At 34.6% G+C, this 17,493-nt stretch overlaps 1 pseudogene; it reads right to left on the bottom strand.

The window, feature by feature from the left end:
- Positions 1-1,603: 1,603 nt before the first annotated feature.
- On the bottom strand, positions 1,604-7,912 carry LOC144249412 (uncharacterized; annotated as a pseudogene).
- Positions 7,913-17,493: the final 9,581 nt, after the last annotated feature.

Genomic DNA, 17,493 nt, shown 5'->3' with positions numbered 1-17,493 from the left:
ATGGCATAATTTGGCGTGAACATACTTTATATACAGAGTTAAGAAAAATTGTGCTGTGAATGGATAATTACGAATGTAATGCACTCCACTATTGTCATGTACATAAGAAATTAAAAAAAAAAGAATGGATGAATGGATAAATGAAATGAGGATAATGCATTAAAAAAAGAAAAGAAAATGCAGAATTTGCTTCCCAATGGAAAACGAGGTCATTTAATAATTCTCCATAAAATTTGCCTATAATCTCTTGTATGTAGGGGCCTTAATGAGTACAATATATTCAAGTAACTCTAGTTGAAATAGTAGTTGCTTTTAATTGCAACAGAAGTATAATGTGGTCCTAGTTAATAACATTGCTAATCCTATTTTCTGCATTTGATGAAATATTTTCTGTAGCTAATACACATATTTCACATGTGACATTATAGTAGATCATAATTATTAAGGCATGATCATCATCAGCCACAATACTTTGTAGGGTCTATTCTTGGTAGCTTAAATATATTATATATAATCCCCTAAAAAATCCCATGTCAAGTAGTTGGTTAAGACATTGTATTTGCAAGGTTAAATGTCATTCGGGGAAGTAAACAGCAGGTTTTTAGGCTTAAAGACTAGGTCCCTGGATGGTTTTAAAGCCAGTGAAATTCCATTGCACTTTCATTATTGGTAAGTCCTGAGGGAGATCACAATAGTCCATCCCAAATATTTCTTTGATATATTCAAGTTGGCTATTCAGAGAAACTGCAAACACAAACATGGCTCTGACATGCTATCCTTTCATAAAAATAAATTTAAATAGGTCTATATGAGTGAACAGCAGACACAGACAGAAATTTTTCCAACTGAGGGCTGCCTCTCTGCCTAGAGAAGATCTTTTCATAGGAAGAAGAGATTGGGGGTCTAAGACTTGATGCAAACAAATGACCACAGCCATATCTTCTGATGATAGCTACAGGAGAGATTTTATCTGCCTAACAAAACATTTGTTCACCTTGTATTCTTCTTCTCCACCTCCCATAGATTGTTGCCACCCATCCTTCAGGGGCCACAGGTCCCTTTTCTTTGTACACTCAAATGTTATTTAAGCTTCTACTACCTAGCCCTCCTGTGAGTCTCCCTGTGTGGGGATGAGTCCTGTGTTTTGGCACAGGAGTCTTTTTTTTTTCTTCTGTTACTCTACTATTGCTTAATTTCATTGACGAAAATTATGGAAACTTCAGAGGGAAAAGAGAAAAATCAAGTTCCCTACAGTCCTTGCTGTGCTATGGCAAAAGCAGCACCGTTGTCAAATGTTTGAAATAGAAAGAATGGTTAGGAATGGCCCTTGCCTCTAAGAACTTGTACCCTAATTGTGCAAACAAGGCACGTACATAAGAAATACCAACATAAGAGGACACATCAGAATTGTTTTTGTGGGAGTAGAAGGAGGTCAGATGCACACTGCAACAGACCATAACGGAAGTCAATAATAGAGGATGCTGCACTTCACACTGTATTAAATGATTGCTTCCAGACATCTGTCTAGAGTACAGGCGAGGGGGGGAAAGAAAGCATTACATACTTAGAAATAAATAGCAGGTTGGGCAAACTGCCTGGCTGGTCAAATATAAACTGAGACTCTCAATGTATAGCTCCTTATCTTTCAGTCATATTCAGCTGGTCCAACTGATTTGTCTTCACTCTTGGGAGCCTCAAAGACACTCCTCAAGTCATCAAGGGCAATGGAAAAGTGCTCAATCCTGAGTCGACTGGTCAGGGAGTCCTCCTTCAGCACTTCAGGACGGCTGTGTTCCCTGGAGTGGTCACTTTTGTGCTCAGGCCCCTTCTCTCTAGGCTCTGTACTCACTGTCTCTTCCTGTGCTCTGCAAGGCAGTCTTGGGGGATGGAGAGGTTCAGGTGCTGATGGCTCCTCTCCTTTGGGCTCAAGCAGTTTGCTTTCCTGAAGCTGCAAGAGCCTGAAACGGCTGCTCTCAGGACAACACTCACTTCTTTGGTAATCACTGGATTCCGATTTCTGCCTCAGGAGGTTCAGGGAGCCCTTCTGAATTGGAAACAGGGGTGGCTCTAGGTTGTCCTGCAATGTCAAGAGATTTTTTTTTTTTTATTAAAAATGTGCTCAGACATCTTAGTCACTTTCAAGACACCCCTTTCAGGAGTACCAAGTCTTGCTATATGATATCTGGCTCCTGACTTGACCTCAAAGGTTATACCAGTTAAGCTAGAATAAACACATTATTAGGGGAATGGTTTATACAGATGTGGAAATTTAAATAAAGAGACAGGATTTACGAAAACATGATTTTATTCCTTTCTCTTCTATGTGAAACCAGCCTTGATAATTCATTGTTTAGTATACTCTGATAAAAGGGCAATTTATGAAAAAGGCAATGAAGCAAAAGGGGTCATTCCTGCCTGTGTCAGTTTAGGATTTCTTTTGAAATTATTGGTTTCTGCAAATGTCTTACTTCAGAAATCATAGTCTAATAGGTAACAGTTATTAAGTTTTTGCTCTAAAGCAAAATCTTTAATAGTAGCTCTATATGCACACCCCAGTGTATCCCCAACATTATCACACACAAGTTGGTTTATACTATTACTAACATTGTGCAGGTAAGAAAATCGAGTTGCATGATAGTTGGTCCAGGGTTCTTACTGACAAAGCCTCGATTTGAAATACATTTATGCAACTAAAGAATCTGCTCTCCTAACCACTGAAGCTTAATACTTTTTGTACTTTAAATGCTCAGTTCTCATTCATTGTGAAACTAATTGGAATCTCACCTTGTTTTAGAGTTATGTAGTGTGTAGTATGAAAAACAAGGGGTGGGGTTGTGGCTCAGTAGTAGAGTGCTTGCCTATCATGTGTGAGGCATTGGGTTGAATTCTGAGCACCGCATATAAACAAATGAATGAAATTAAGGTCCATCAACATTTAAAAACAATTTTTTTTAAATGGATAAATATACTTTTACCAGAAACATAGGTGTATGCATTCATATACACACACATACTTAAATTATGGGCTGCAAAAGTTACATGCTAGCATAAACTTTTGATATATATATATGTGTGTGTGTGTGTGTGTGTGCGTGTGTGTGTGTGTGTGTGTATTAACTACTTTCTATTCTAGCCCAGAGATTATGCATTGCAAGTTTGGGGCTTTAAAAAGTAAATATTACTCTTAAAGTATGATGTATTTTCCTGGAAAAGTATTAGCACAATGGCTATGATAAACTATATTATAGAGTAAGTCTTGGAAGTATATCAAAGGTCACCTAACACAATAGCCCTAGACTTTGCCTGTCAGCCATGTATGGAAAATGTTTAATGCATTGGGACTTAGTATATATATTAGATTAATAAATATATAAATACATATAAACAAAGTATAGCTTTTGTTAAATAATACTTTCCCTTACTATGTAAAAATGTCTGTTAATATTTTCTACTCTGATCTTTCATTTAAAACAATGTTTACCCCCATTAAGTTGATTTAATGGTATACTAGTCTTTTGTGGGACAGCTGGCAAACACTGAACTTACAGCAGGAGTTCTGTCCCAGTTTTGGTTTTACTAGCTGGGTTACCTAAAGAAAGCTTTATTAGTAAAATATGCATCAAGTATTTATTTTGAGGATGCATCAGATAATCCATGTGAATTTTCTAGTGTGACTTAGTACTCCTTGACCAATCTTTCCCTGTCTCTTCTTTACTTCTATGTTCCTCAGCCTCTGGCAACCACCATTCTACTCTCATCTTCTGTAAAACCAAGAGCTTTAGAGTCCATATGTGAATAAGATCAAGTATTTCTGTTTTTTTCTATTGCATAGTCGGGTGATATAGATAATGATAATGTACTGATTTTTTTATAAAATCAAAAAGAAAGGACTTTAAATGTTCTCACCACAAAAAAATAATAAATGTTTGAATACTTTGCTTACCCTGATTTGACTATTATACTATATATATATATATATATATATATATATATATATGTGTGTGTGTGTGTATAAATATCACATGTTTTCCATAATTACATACAATTTTAATGTGTGCACTTAAAAATACCCAAATTCCCCATCTTTACTGTATATTAGATTTCACAGTGACTAATAAATTCTATTCCTATCTCTATCTCTGGCTAAAACAACATCATTTTAATTACTAAAACATTTACACCACTCATGATCCTCTTAGATCAGAGTGTTTGGGAAAAGAAATTGAGTGTTTTAAGACACAAATCCATAGACTAAACAGTCTGGAAAAATTGGCTTTAATAACATTGTTAATTAATAAGTTTGGATTAGTCCCTTACTATGGAAAGTCTCAATTAAACAGTAGCACCAAACAAGACCTGAATATCTGTTCAGGAAACTGATCAGCATATGTTGAGAATTTAATCAACATATACTGTTAATGTCTGTCTCCTGAGTGGATAAATGGAATACAGAAAAGATCTTATTAACATGGGATGTTTGAGAAACTGTCACAGCTGGTAATAGTGACCTCATGAGGTTATTTATTGGAAGAATTATTTCTGAGCCAACCTTGCATAGTTAGGAAAGGAAGGCTGATAGAAAGAAAAATTGGCAAGCCAGAGAGGAGAGTCATTTTCTCCAATTGAAAATGGGATCCAAAAAAGTAACACTGAGATAGGCTAAACATAAACCTATCAATTTATCTCACTGAATACAGCTAAAAACCCTGGAGCTTTTATTTAACAATTAATTTAAGAAACCATTGAAAGTGAGTGAAAAGGTGAGTTGTCAAGAGGCCTTGGAACCTGAGTCACAATATGGCAGTGGAACCCCTGGACTTGCCTTTTGCTTCACATGTACAGTACTGCTTAACAGAAGAATGAGTAGCCCAAAAACTTCAGAGCAGACAAAGAACTTTTCCCAGAAAAATCTTGCTTCCTCTAGTCAAAGAAGGACAAAAGTACAAATTGAAAGACAGAACAGTTTTGACCTTTGAACCTTTGGAAAAACACCAATCAAGAGCTGCAACTAAACCCCCACTCCCATCACCAAAGGAAAGAAGTGAGTATAGATCATTTACACCTTTGCTATTCCCTGCCCCACATACTAGCATGGTGTCAGAGAACACTTAGTAGGTAGCAGGATTTTTAGTCCCATTTGATTGTTTCCAAGTCCTTCTCAAAGATATCAGTGGGGGCCACCCTGTACTTCTGTTCCACCTAGTGGTAACACACAATTTTAATGTGTGATTTTAAAAATACCAAAATTCCCCATCTTTACTGTATAATAGATTTCACAGTGACTAATAAATCCTATTATCTTTATCCTAGGAATAATAATCCTATTCCTATCTCTGTCTTCTACTCATTTTTCCTCTACTCTGTTTATATCAGAAGACATTTCACCATCACCCACCTCATGCACGAGACTTTCCTTCTAGTGGGTTGTCATTGGCAGCCACATGGAGAGCAGTCAAGAGGAGCCTCTCCTCTTCCCAGCTAGCCAGGGTGATTCCGATAGAATATTAGTGAGGAACTTGAAATACCACTTCCACCCAGCAATAAGGGAGCCCCCCACTCTTAAGAGTCAAAGGAGGCTAATTGGGGAAACTAGATTTCTAACTCAATTTGGCAATAACAGGGCAACTCCCCTCTTCTGAAACAGACTTAAGACTCAGAATCTGTAATACAATAGAAAAGAATACAGGATACAATTGGAAATCACCCTGACCAAGAGAAAGGGTCACTCTGATCAAGTTTTCTTCTAAACTTGAAGGGGAAAAAAATTAAAACAACAATAAAAAATATAAGCAAAACAGGCACCGACATTGAGATCACAGATATGTCAGAATCATCTGACAAAAGAGTTTTTAAAGTTGCCAATATAAAATTGCTTTCCTGAGGAATTGTGAACATGATTACAAAAACATCAATGTCAATATCATGGAATATTAGAAAAACAGAAGAAAGATGGCATCATTGAGAAAGTATTCAGAGAAACTGTGACTGAAATCTCACTGAATTTGGCAAAATACATAAATCTACAGATTCAAGAAGGTGAACTAACCCCCACAAATATCATATCACATTTCAGAAAACAACATTGTGTTAAAATTATTAAAAGCAATGAGAAAGGATGGGCACCTTGCCTAAGAGGAAAAACAAATCAAAGGCAGCAGATTTTTATCAGAAACTATGGCAATCAGAAGGAAGTAGAACACTTTTTTGGGTGCTAAAAAAATAACTACCAACCCCAAATTCTATGTCTGGAAAAATTAACTTTCAGAAATGAAGAGAAAATAAAGAATTCTCAGAAAAGGAACACTTGGAGGATTTGGCACAAATAAATTTGTCCTAACAGAATGGCTAAAGGGAGTTCTTGAAAAACAAAGGGAATAACAAATAATAATAATAATACTCTTGGAACATCAGGAAGGAGGAAAGAACAGAAAGAGCAAACTCATGGATACATACACTATACCTCTTTTTTTTAAAATTAGGGTTGACAGTTGAAACAAAATGTGTAATAATGTTAACTGATGTAGTTTTCATTAGATATAGAGGAGCTACTTAATATAGTTATGTTATAAACTAGGAAAGATAAAGAAATAAACTCAGTAAAAATTTTACACTTAATTCAAACTTTTAAAATGTTAATGCCAATAGATTGTGAGAAGATCTACATATATTATACATATAGGCATATATTTATTATATTTAACATAAATATTATATTATCTGTAGTGATTTTAACATATCTATGATGCATATTCAGATGGTTTATCTAAGTATTATATATGAGAATGCTCAACACTACTCACTTTAAAGAAGTGCTTACAGGGATTCAGTCATTTATACGTGTGTGTGTGTGTGTGTGTGTGTGTATGAATGCTTATATGTATACATGTATATATATATATATATATATATATATATATATATATATATATAATACTTAGAGAAAACATCTAGATATCTATCATATATGAGGTATGCTAAAAATCACAATAGATTAACCAAAATATGTTCTAAGAAATATTCAATTAACCCATACAGCAACATGGAAAAGAGGGTACAAAGAGAAAACAAACTAAAATGTTAGATGTAAGCCCCACTATTTCAATTATTACATGAAATGTAAATGGTCTAAATAAACCAATTACAAAAGATTTGTAGGGTAGATAAAAAAATATTGTCCAACTACATATGTAAGGGTATTATGCTGAATGAAAAAAACTCAATCTCAAAAGTGACATAAAAATATAATTCCATGATCACAACTTTCTTCTAATGATGACATTATGAATATGCAGAGCAGATTAGTGGTTACTAGGAATTATAATGTGGGGGGTTGACTATGTGGAAGTAGAAAAATTCTGTAGATTGTGGTGTTTGTGATGATAAATGGTACAGAACTAGATATGGACACATTATGCTAATATAATTTTTCTGGATTTTATAATGTACTGTAGTTATGTAAGATGTTATTACTAGAGAAAACTGTATAAATAATCCATGAGATCACTGTTATTATTTTTGCAACTTTCTGTGAATGTATAATAATTTCAAAAATAAAAAGTTGGCACCTAATAATCTGGTAATCACTACTCCAAGTTTTATTCTATTTGTGGAAGGAGGAAAACATCAGCTTTAGCACCTGCATGCACATTGTTAAGTGACATAGGTAGTAAAGCATATAGCTGTCTATAACCTAGAGGGTCACACAGGGAACAGCTTTTGATTCTGTAAACTCCTGAGCATCCTGCATGCAGCCTCCCTGTACCCCAAGAGATAAACATAGATTGCTGCTCCCTCTATAAATCTGATAGTCTATGTGTTCTGAAGGTCTTTGGCCAAGACAGGTACTCTGATTCCCAAAGTCTGGATTTGCCACCAACTGCTGATTGTCTGCTCCATGTACACTCAGGCCCATGGTCTATTGCTTCTCTAGAAACTGCAGACCAGCCCTAGCCTGGCTAAATCACCTGGCTAACCAACATGGTACGGGCTGACCCATACCTTCTCTAAGCTGCCAGGATCCTTTTCAAGTTTGTCAATCCTTCAATCTTAGGCTACCATACAGTTTTGCCTTATATGTGCGTTGTTTTGTTTTATTTGAGTTACAGTTGTAAGATCTTACACTAACATTTCTTGTTTAGTTTACTACATGGCTTCTATTTCTTGACTGGAGCCAGACCACTTGTTCTCGTTCAGAGATGTCTGTTGTCTAATTCTGACAGCAGGTTATGCTGATATATATTTCAGTGTTGTTAGTGATGCTCTGTGCCACTGCTATCCTGTTACTTGTGTTGCTGTGTGACATGAGGTTGGGAAACCCTTCACACTCCTGAGCAGGGAGTTGCAACAACATGGCAGAAGGCAGCATGTCCCTGATTTTGTCCCTAAAATGCTAGTCCTATATAATGTTTTTCAGAAAATAAGACAGAATTATATGGACAAATGAGTTTAAGAAAGTTGATATATATCTCATCTGGGAGAATTACAAGGTGTATTTCTTTGTTAAATGCTGTGAAACGTCCTTTAAAAGAAGACCAAGTGATTCAAGTTTGTTCCAAACTTATTTGACTAGGGAGTCTTTTATAATAAATTGCCCCTGATGTCCTGAGGTGTTGTCTTCCATCAGATTCGTTTTGATAAATGTTGACATAAGAAGGATATTATCCAAATTATATTGTTATATTGTGTATACATATGGATATGTAACAACAAATCCCATCCTTATGTACAACTATAGTACACCAATAAAAATGTGGAAAGAGGAAAAAAATCACTAATAAAAGGTAAGACTCAGTTTCCTTTTTGTACAGATTATGAATAAAATGATAAAATTTCCCCAGCATTCAGATAATTGCATAAGTCAAATTCTAGGTTTGTATGAACAGAGGAAAATTGTTATATATTTTAAAATAATATTCTAAAAACATCTGATTTTTAAAAAATGTGTTGAAATAAAGATTCCAAGGTGATATCCTATGACCATGACACAAAAATTGCAACTGTTTATATATGTAGAGGCCTATTTGTCATCTCATCCAGCCACGAGTAAGAAATGTTTAAGAACAAGTTGAATGCAGGACATTTGAACTTCAATGTGAAGGGCTTATTGTCTCTAAGTTAAGCTTCAGTATGTTGAGTCATTAAGTCTCATGATATGCCAAGGTAGACTGAGGTGGGAAGAAACTAAAAACTTCCATGGAAGCTATAAGATTAACCAATGACCTATAAAAAAACATTGATGCTTAACACAAACAATGTTTGCCTTTCAGTACAAATATGTGCTATTTTAGACTGTCACATATAGCACAAAGTCATTTTGATTCTGTTAATCAACTTTACATTTTCTTTTCTTTTTTTTTTCTTTTTTTAATGGAGAAAAGAATATACTTAAAAAATAACATACCTAAAACATGAGAGTATTAGACTTCTGAAATTTTCTTGTTAGGGGATGGTTTTGCTAATTTCAAGGATTTTCAGCCAAGATTCTATTCCTTGGACCTCTCCTTGTACTTAATTTTCCATCCTTCTCTTAATCTGTGGTAGTTCTTCTAATTTTCTCTCCTACCACAGGTCCTTTTCAAATGATGTTCCTTCTTCCTGATGTATTCTTCCCTCTCCGATTCATCTATTATCTATTAATTGTTTTTCTATTCTTAAAAGCTTGACTCCCTTAGAGAGGCATTCTTAACTTTCCAAAGCATTCTAGCTTACTATTTAATCTCCCTTACAATATGGTCTTCATTGTACAGATTATCCCAATTGCAATATCATATTTGTTTGTGTTACTATTTTATTTTTGTTTCCTAACTTGAGAAATCCCCAAGTTCAGGGCACATACCTCTTCTTATTGAACAGTTTATACTTGGCCTTTAACATAGCATCTGGCAAAAAATTGTGGTCCAATCAGTATTTAATGGAATCAATGGTCCAATGCTGTGAAATTTAGGTTTTTTCTGCAAATCAGCAGTAACATATGGAAATAGATTTTTCCCCCTTCTTCTTCTCATATAGATTCAATGTATGGAACAACATTTTTCCTGGGATTAATTTAGATTCAGAAGATCTTCAGGGACACCCAATAAAACACATTTTTAAAAATCACCTGAGGTAATTTTAAGGAAAGTGGTCTGAGATTCATACTTTGAGAAACACTAATAAATGGAGCAATGGCTTATACTGACTTACAGAGATAAAATCTGCCAAGATTTAGGAAATACACATCTGACACTTATGCTAGGATTTCCAAAATTATGCTTCTTGTTGCTGTCAGGTGATCTGATCCCTTATGTGAAAGAGTATCAGGCAGGCAGAGGGAGAATTTTTAAGCACACATGGGACAGCCTTTCCAAAACTAAGTTGTCAGTCCATTAAAGACTGAATTCTTAAAAAGTGTTCTTGTATCTTGTGATCTCTTTAGTTATAAGAATTATCTCCTGCCTCTATTATTGTTAACAGTGATTTTATTCCTAATCATAATAATAATGTCAGGTTTGGGGCCCGTTGCATAAAACAACAAGAAAAATAGCAATGATGTGGCCTGTCAAGGACACAATTCTGCTCAGAAAAAAAAAATGTTTGTGTAAGTATTGGAGAGAAGAAAAATTACCAAATGTTTCCTCATTCTACTGAAATTCCCTAAAGTCAAATTTTAAACAAGCTTTGTAAATAGTCTCTTATGGTTGATTTACTAAGACTTCTTATAAGTCATAACTCTCGTTTCTTGTATTTGAAGACATGCTTTGGTGTACTTTTCTACTAAGAGTGTTTCAAGTTGAAAGCATGGTTATTTATCAACTTGAAACACATTTCCAAACCTAACAAATATATGATTACGACAGAAACATTGTGAGTGAAATGTTTTAAGCAGCCTGCTAGATGACAAGAGTGACAAAAAACACTGTCACCTTTGAGCTAAATTTCTAAAAGAAAAACTCATCCTGCAATAATAATTTAATAGAAAGGCATTCTTTATATGTAAATGTGCCTTGAAGCCCTTTTGTAGTTATTAAAAATAAGAGAACATTCTAGAGAACAATGTAAGAGGAATATTTTACTGAATTTGGTCTAGCCACACAATGAAACTGTATAGCCATTTCAATGGTATATAAAAAAGACAACAGAGATATTGAAATACATTTATGGCATAACATTAGGCAAAGAAGTGCACAGAAGGGACTCTATTTCACAGTGTCAAAACATATGTATATGTTCAAGAACTGAAAGAATTTCTGAAAAGGAAAACAATTGTACTGCTGTATTGGGATTTAAGACAGTTGGTTTTTCTATACTTGAAAGAAAAAAAAAATAAATCCTATCTTTAGCAACACAGGTTTAAATTGTGTACTTTCTTCCACGGGAGGTGGGAAAGCAAACAATTATAGATTTTTCTGGTATATTTTTTAATTTCTCACCAATCTCTCTAATACTTATAGCATCAAATTCCAATATTCTCACTTTTCACTAAGCACAGAATGACCATCGAAAGTAATTTAAATCCAAGAGTCAGTTTACTGCAATCATCTCTGTTTTAAATTACAACACTATCTCCGTCTCCAAAATCAGCATGCAAAGCCTCTCTTTTCCCTCTGCTGGTAATAAATATATTTATTTACATTACTTCTATGAAATGATACCTGTGCCTGCAAGTGATGACATTTTCATTGCTCTAGAAGTGTGGCACTCTATGTCAAGTAACCTGTCAAAGGTTATATCAGAAAAGAATACAAAATTCATCTTCAGGAACTCAAGAGGCCTCCTCAATATATTTGCTGTGGAGATGTGGATGGATGGTTTTTTGCTGAAATTTGCAGCTAGAGGTTCTTCAGGTGACTGTTTAACTCTTGTTTCATTCTCTGCAATATTTTAAAGTTGACTTTGAATTTCTGAAAACAGCATGCTGCATAGGGCCTGGATTGCCTGCCAGAGCTGTTTTGTACAGTAATCCCAGTCACAAATCAATTTCTTTTTTCATGAAAGACTAAAAAATGCCTCTCTTTCTTCTCATTGTCTCTACTGGTCTCTCTCTACTCTCTTTTACCAATCCTCACCACCCTCCTGCCCATTTTACTTCAGAAATCAGAGCACCTCTCCTAATGCCCTTTAAACATGACTATAATTATGTTTTTCAGATATTTAGCAATTTTCATGCAAACTAAAATTAGGAAACATTTTTATCAAAATGAAGGCTCTGGCAATTTGAGAATAAAAAACGTCAGAGTAGAATCAAAGGTATTATTGGATAGAACTTTTTTCTAGTGGACTTCTCAAAGTTTTGGTAAACTACAACAATGTGACTACAAAGGGAAAATATTTTGCAATACAATTCTAGCCTCCTTTAAAAGAGTAGCTAATGATTCCAACAAGATGATAGAACATAAGTAAATTGCAAGGCTTATCTGCATCAACAAGCTGCGGTTTCAATCTACAAAACTAAAGGTTTCCAAGAACCTGCCAAATTTATGTTGTCACTAAGCCAGATTCTCTGCCAATGAAACCCTTAAGTCTTGCAACTGTAGAAAGCAAGTTAGGGTTAGGGAAATTGTTCAAACTAGCACTTTACAACAAAGCTTTAGCTTTTAAATCCCCCAAATTAGGTCTATTATATTAATATTAGTGCAATTTAATTTTCTGTCTTGTTTGCATTTTCTATTGTCTGCATTTTTGTTGTGATTGAGAAATATTCTCAGACAATATTTATTTTCAGTGAAGAAATTCGAATGGCAACAATTAAAATTGTTTGAAAAAGAATTAACTGATATTTTGAGGGAGGGAAATTTATATTACTCTTGGAAGATAGTTACTGACTATCTTTACCTGATAAGGATGCAAAAGAAATGAGCCAAGTTTCAAAGAAATAGCATTTTCAATATTAGAAAAAAAATCTAACTACAGCTTTAATGTTAGATGTTGCCAATTTCATTAATTTTTCTGTTATTCTAAGTTCATCAAAACAGATTTTCAATTAGTTTTCTTGCTGAAAATGTACCTAACAGTACATTACTTAATTTGCCACCAATAATATGCATGCATAATTCATATACACAAGGAAAAAGATAGAAATAATGCATTTATTTATTTTTTCCTTCTTTTATCCCCTCATTTGCAATTATTAAGTGAATTGGCTAAGACACCTTGCTAAGACAAGTTATTAAAAGAATTTATGAAGTTGTACATTTGTAATAAGCTTATCTTACTGCCATGTCCTTTTCTGTCAAGTTTCTGTCCTGTGACTCTGCTACTACAGTCACGTATCCATTAAAGGAAAACACAAATTTAACAGTTCTTTAACTCACTGATCTCATCTAACTAATGAACATCAAGCATGATGGACATACGTCGCCAGATAGCAGTTACCAGACACCAAATCTCTCATGGCTACCTCTGGGAGCTACATTATTTAGTAAGTCATGGAAGGGAGAATTGCACCTCCCATCATGACCCTTCTTGTGCTGAGTACTCAGCTTACAAGTTCACCAGTTACAGGCTGATTGAAGCAGCTTTTGTTTGCAGATTCTATACAACAAAAACTAATCCTCAGTAAAAGGACCCATCTTGCAGCATCCTAGCAAGCTGTATGCAGGATGTGGATAACTAGTATTTAACAAAAGAAGATATTTGTTAAATATTTCATGGATTATTCCAGGTAGGCTGGGTACCAGACAATACCTATTATTTAGAGTAAAGCTGATGTTCTGTCACATGGCAAGCTTCTACCACATTCAAATACAGAGCATCACTGTGGGAAAAACACCCATTCAAAACTGGTTCTCCTGAAGTTTCAAATATGAATCTCAATGTTAGTGATACAAAGAATAAAGACCTTTTAGAGTTTATTGCAGAAAGCTGCCAAAGGGTTAGGAAATATAATTCCCAACTTAAAGGGTTTACAGTCTGGTCAGATATGCTTTGGTTCTCACCTTCGCTGTGCTCAAACATCACCTCAGTGTTAACAGTGCAGATTCCTGAGGACTCATTGGGGAGTCTCAGAATTCCTAGATTTGGAATAGGCCCTGGGACTCTCCCTTCTGATAGTGCAATATATGTGATTCTGATGTCTAAAGCCTATGAACCCCACAATTTTAAAAACTGCTTTGTTGCCTCATAGAACTATTTATGAACTCCAGACAATATAATAGCATTCATTATTTCAATAAATTCTTGTTGATTGCTTATTATGAGGAAGGTACTATGTTAAGTACTTAAAAAACATTTATAAAACAACATATAAAAACAAAAGGTAACAATTGTTCATGTTATGTGTATTTCATCACATATAACACATAAAAACCTATCATTGAAAATCATGCAAACAGTGATCAAAAAGTATACAAAGAATATTATTAAATGACTTGTGATAAAATAAAATGGCTTCCAAATGGAGAGAATTTTTTGTAAGTGGGGTTGAAGACAATGGCATCCAATTCCTGCCTCTCATCTGCCCTCACAACACACACCAATCAAAGGAAAGTTGAAATTTGGTATGCACATGTAAAACAAATATCAGATCACCAATGACATCAGTAGAAATATTCTGATATTGTTAAAATTCCCTAAGTAAGGAGATGAATGAATACATAATTTTTTTTCTTTGAGTAATAAACAAAAAGAGTAACAACAAATAAAATCAAATTCATCTTCAATGAATGAATGGGATTTAGAATAAAAGGGATATAGTTAGGGGAATGCCATAATATGGACATGCTGCTTATTGGGTAGTAATAAAAAATACAGAACTGGGATTCACTACCCTAAGATTGTTGCCAGAGAATTTTTATTCAGCTGCCTTGTGGCCTTGAGTTTCAATTTCTTTGAGTATAAAGTGAGTCTCATAAATGACTTCTATGAATCAAAATTGTTGTTTACATAACTTAAGATTAAATATGTGGAAATTCAAAAGTGTTTTACGATATCACAATAATCTCTTTATGCAGTGCCATAAATGATATTCAAACAGACTGAATTTTGACACACACACCCCTACTCTGAATTAAGAAGTACTTCCTACTGCAGAAAGTGAAAACTGAAGGACTTCAACCCCCACCTTGTTAGGGTCCAATGAAGCTAGGAGTGGAGATGCCTCTGCTCAGGCCTGTCTAGCACAAGACAAATAAATCTACATATGTCTGTCACTCAACTTTTGTTTCTATATATTATAAGGGAGTCTGTGAAACCGGTGGGATAAGCAACTGCTTTTCCCCAGTTTGATATAACTGCATAAAGGTCATTCTTTCTTCTACTTTTTGTCTCTTTTTCATATGGGCTGGCAGTCAAATCCAACCAGCTGGGATCCAGGCAGGGTACATGGATTAGGCTTCTATTAATGGTATTCTAGAGTCTTAATTAATTTGAGAAATATACTAATTAAGAACCATTCTAACAGCAATCCAAATAAATTTGAAAATTTCCCCCAAGTTTGTAAATTAACTCAAATTTACAAAGTTAATCTTTACAACAAAATGATGTGTTTAAGGTGATAAATGTACTAATTACAACCTTGTTTGATCTTTACACATTGTATACATATACTGAAATACCACACTGTACCACTAAAATAGGTAAAATTATTATGTGTCAATTAAAATGTTTTTAAAACAAACTAGTTTTGAATTTTTAGCAGAGACGAATCTGTTAAGGATGGTTGTTTTTCAGAAATAACAACAAAGATAAGAAATTAGAATAGAATATCGTGGTTCATTACTCTTAGAAAACTCTCAGAAATGCTGAGATGGGAGTCAATGGTCCAGAGCTGCAAATATATACTGAAGATTAAAAAGGTCCTGGTTTCTCGGGGTCTTGTTCCTTTTAACTACATAATTCAGTGATATTGTACAGTTTGGAGGTGGCATGGGATTCAAAGAATATATCCGAGTGCATTTTCAGAGTACAATGCTGACAACAGGAATTGTAGAGCAGTCTGACCCCTCCAAATCTCACATTCTCCACTTTCCTTATTCAGGATACTCAGCGAAATTGGTGATCGAATCACTAGTTACTATTTTGAGCATTGACTGGGGTGATGAGGGCTGACAACCAAGTACTTTTGGTGGAAGTTATGAAATACTCAAGATGAGGCTGCAGTTGAGTCTATTTGGGAAAAGATGACTTAGGTGGGTACATTTTATCTGTTTTATACACAAAGCTTCCTATAATAGTTTGGTTCAGAATTCAATGGCAGATACAGAGTTCTCTGCTCAGGTTTTAAAGGAGGTCCAGGCTCATACTTACACACAGCAATGCTTTGGGGAATTCATTCCCAAGAATTGCTCTCAATAGAACAGGGTACCAGAATAACTTTGCTTACACACACATTAAAAAAAAAAAAAAGAAAAAAAAAAAACATTTCCCAAGGCAACACTTGGCTTATAGGTGCTGGTTCAGGATTGGTTTTAGCAAAATTGTCATAGGCATTTAAAATCCACTATTTTTCCTTTCCCTCTGAGACTTCCTCTTTCAGTTTTTCTTATTAAAAACAAACAAACAAACAACAAAAAACTTAAAAACAAAAATAGGACTTTTCACCTTGAATTCCAGATTCTATAGATACTTCCCTTAGACATTCCCAACATTTTTGTTTTCCAAGAGAGGTTATCCCTAATGAGCTCTTTACCAGCACTGTGATGAACCTGGAAACTTTTCCAACTAAAAGCAAAAGCAAAAAGAGGTTTAATCTGTGACAGAATACCCTCTAGTAAAATTTGCCACTACTTAGTTAAGAGCAGGGGCAACATGAATGACTGACAGATTGTGATCTAAAGACACCTGGTGGGTTGTGAAACTTCCACAGGAGAATCAAGGTGAAGATCCTTACCACTCCATATTAACACAACACTGTAAGTCTTAAGGAAGGAGTTTCACCAAATTAATGAGCTCTTCATGTCTTTCTGGACAAAGACCTTTTTTCAAATATATTTTATCAAAACTTCTTTCACTGCTTTGAAGTTTGCTAACTGAGAACTGGAAGGTAAAATTTCCTGTCTACTACTATCTGGCTCTCATCCCACCTGGGTCTCACCAAGCCCTTTCTCCTTAGAGGGGCAAAGGGGCAATTTTCACAGGGTTCTTGGCTTGTCTTCATCTCTAAAAGAAAACTGAAATTTTGATGTTGGAGCGTGATGGTCTTCAGTTTCTGGCTAATGAGCATACTTCTCTTTCTGGTTTTCAACTTAACAAAATCTTGTTTTAAGTTATTTTTCTTAAAAAGCAAAACAAAACAAAACAAAGACAGAGCTGGGAGTGCTCAGAATGGAGGCCCACATTTACATCCACTTCAAATGAGAGGCAATGTTTTTAATTATTTTATATTTAAATGTAAATATTATCTCTAAGTGAAGTAATTTGAAGAGTTCTTATTAGGGCTAAAATAATATTTGATATCATTATACTTTCTAACATTGAAGAATCAGATAATATTTCATGTGACCTTCAATAACATAAAATCCTGCCACAGTGACTTAAACAGAAAAGCCTTCCACAGAGAGTTCATTTTTCCAACCAAGT

The sequence above is a fragment of the Urocitellus parryii genome, chromosome 1 (assembly GCF_045843805.1).
Source record: "Urocitellus parryii isolate mUroPar1 chromosome 1, mUroPar1.hap1, whole genome shotgun sequence".
Lineage (NCBI taxonomy): Eukaryota > Metazoa > Chordata > Mammalia > Rodentia > Sciuridae > Urocitellus > Urocitellus parryii.
The sequence above is the reverse complement of the archived record's forward strand: the minus strand, read 5'-3'. Positions and strand labels throughout refer to the sequence as shown.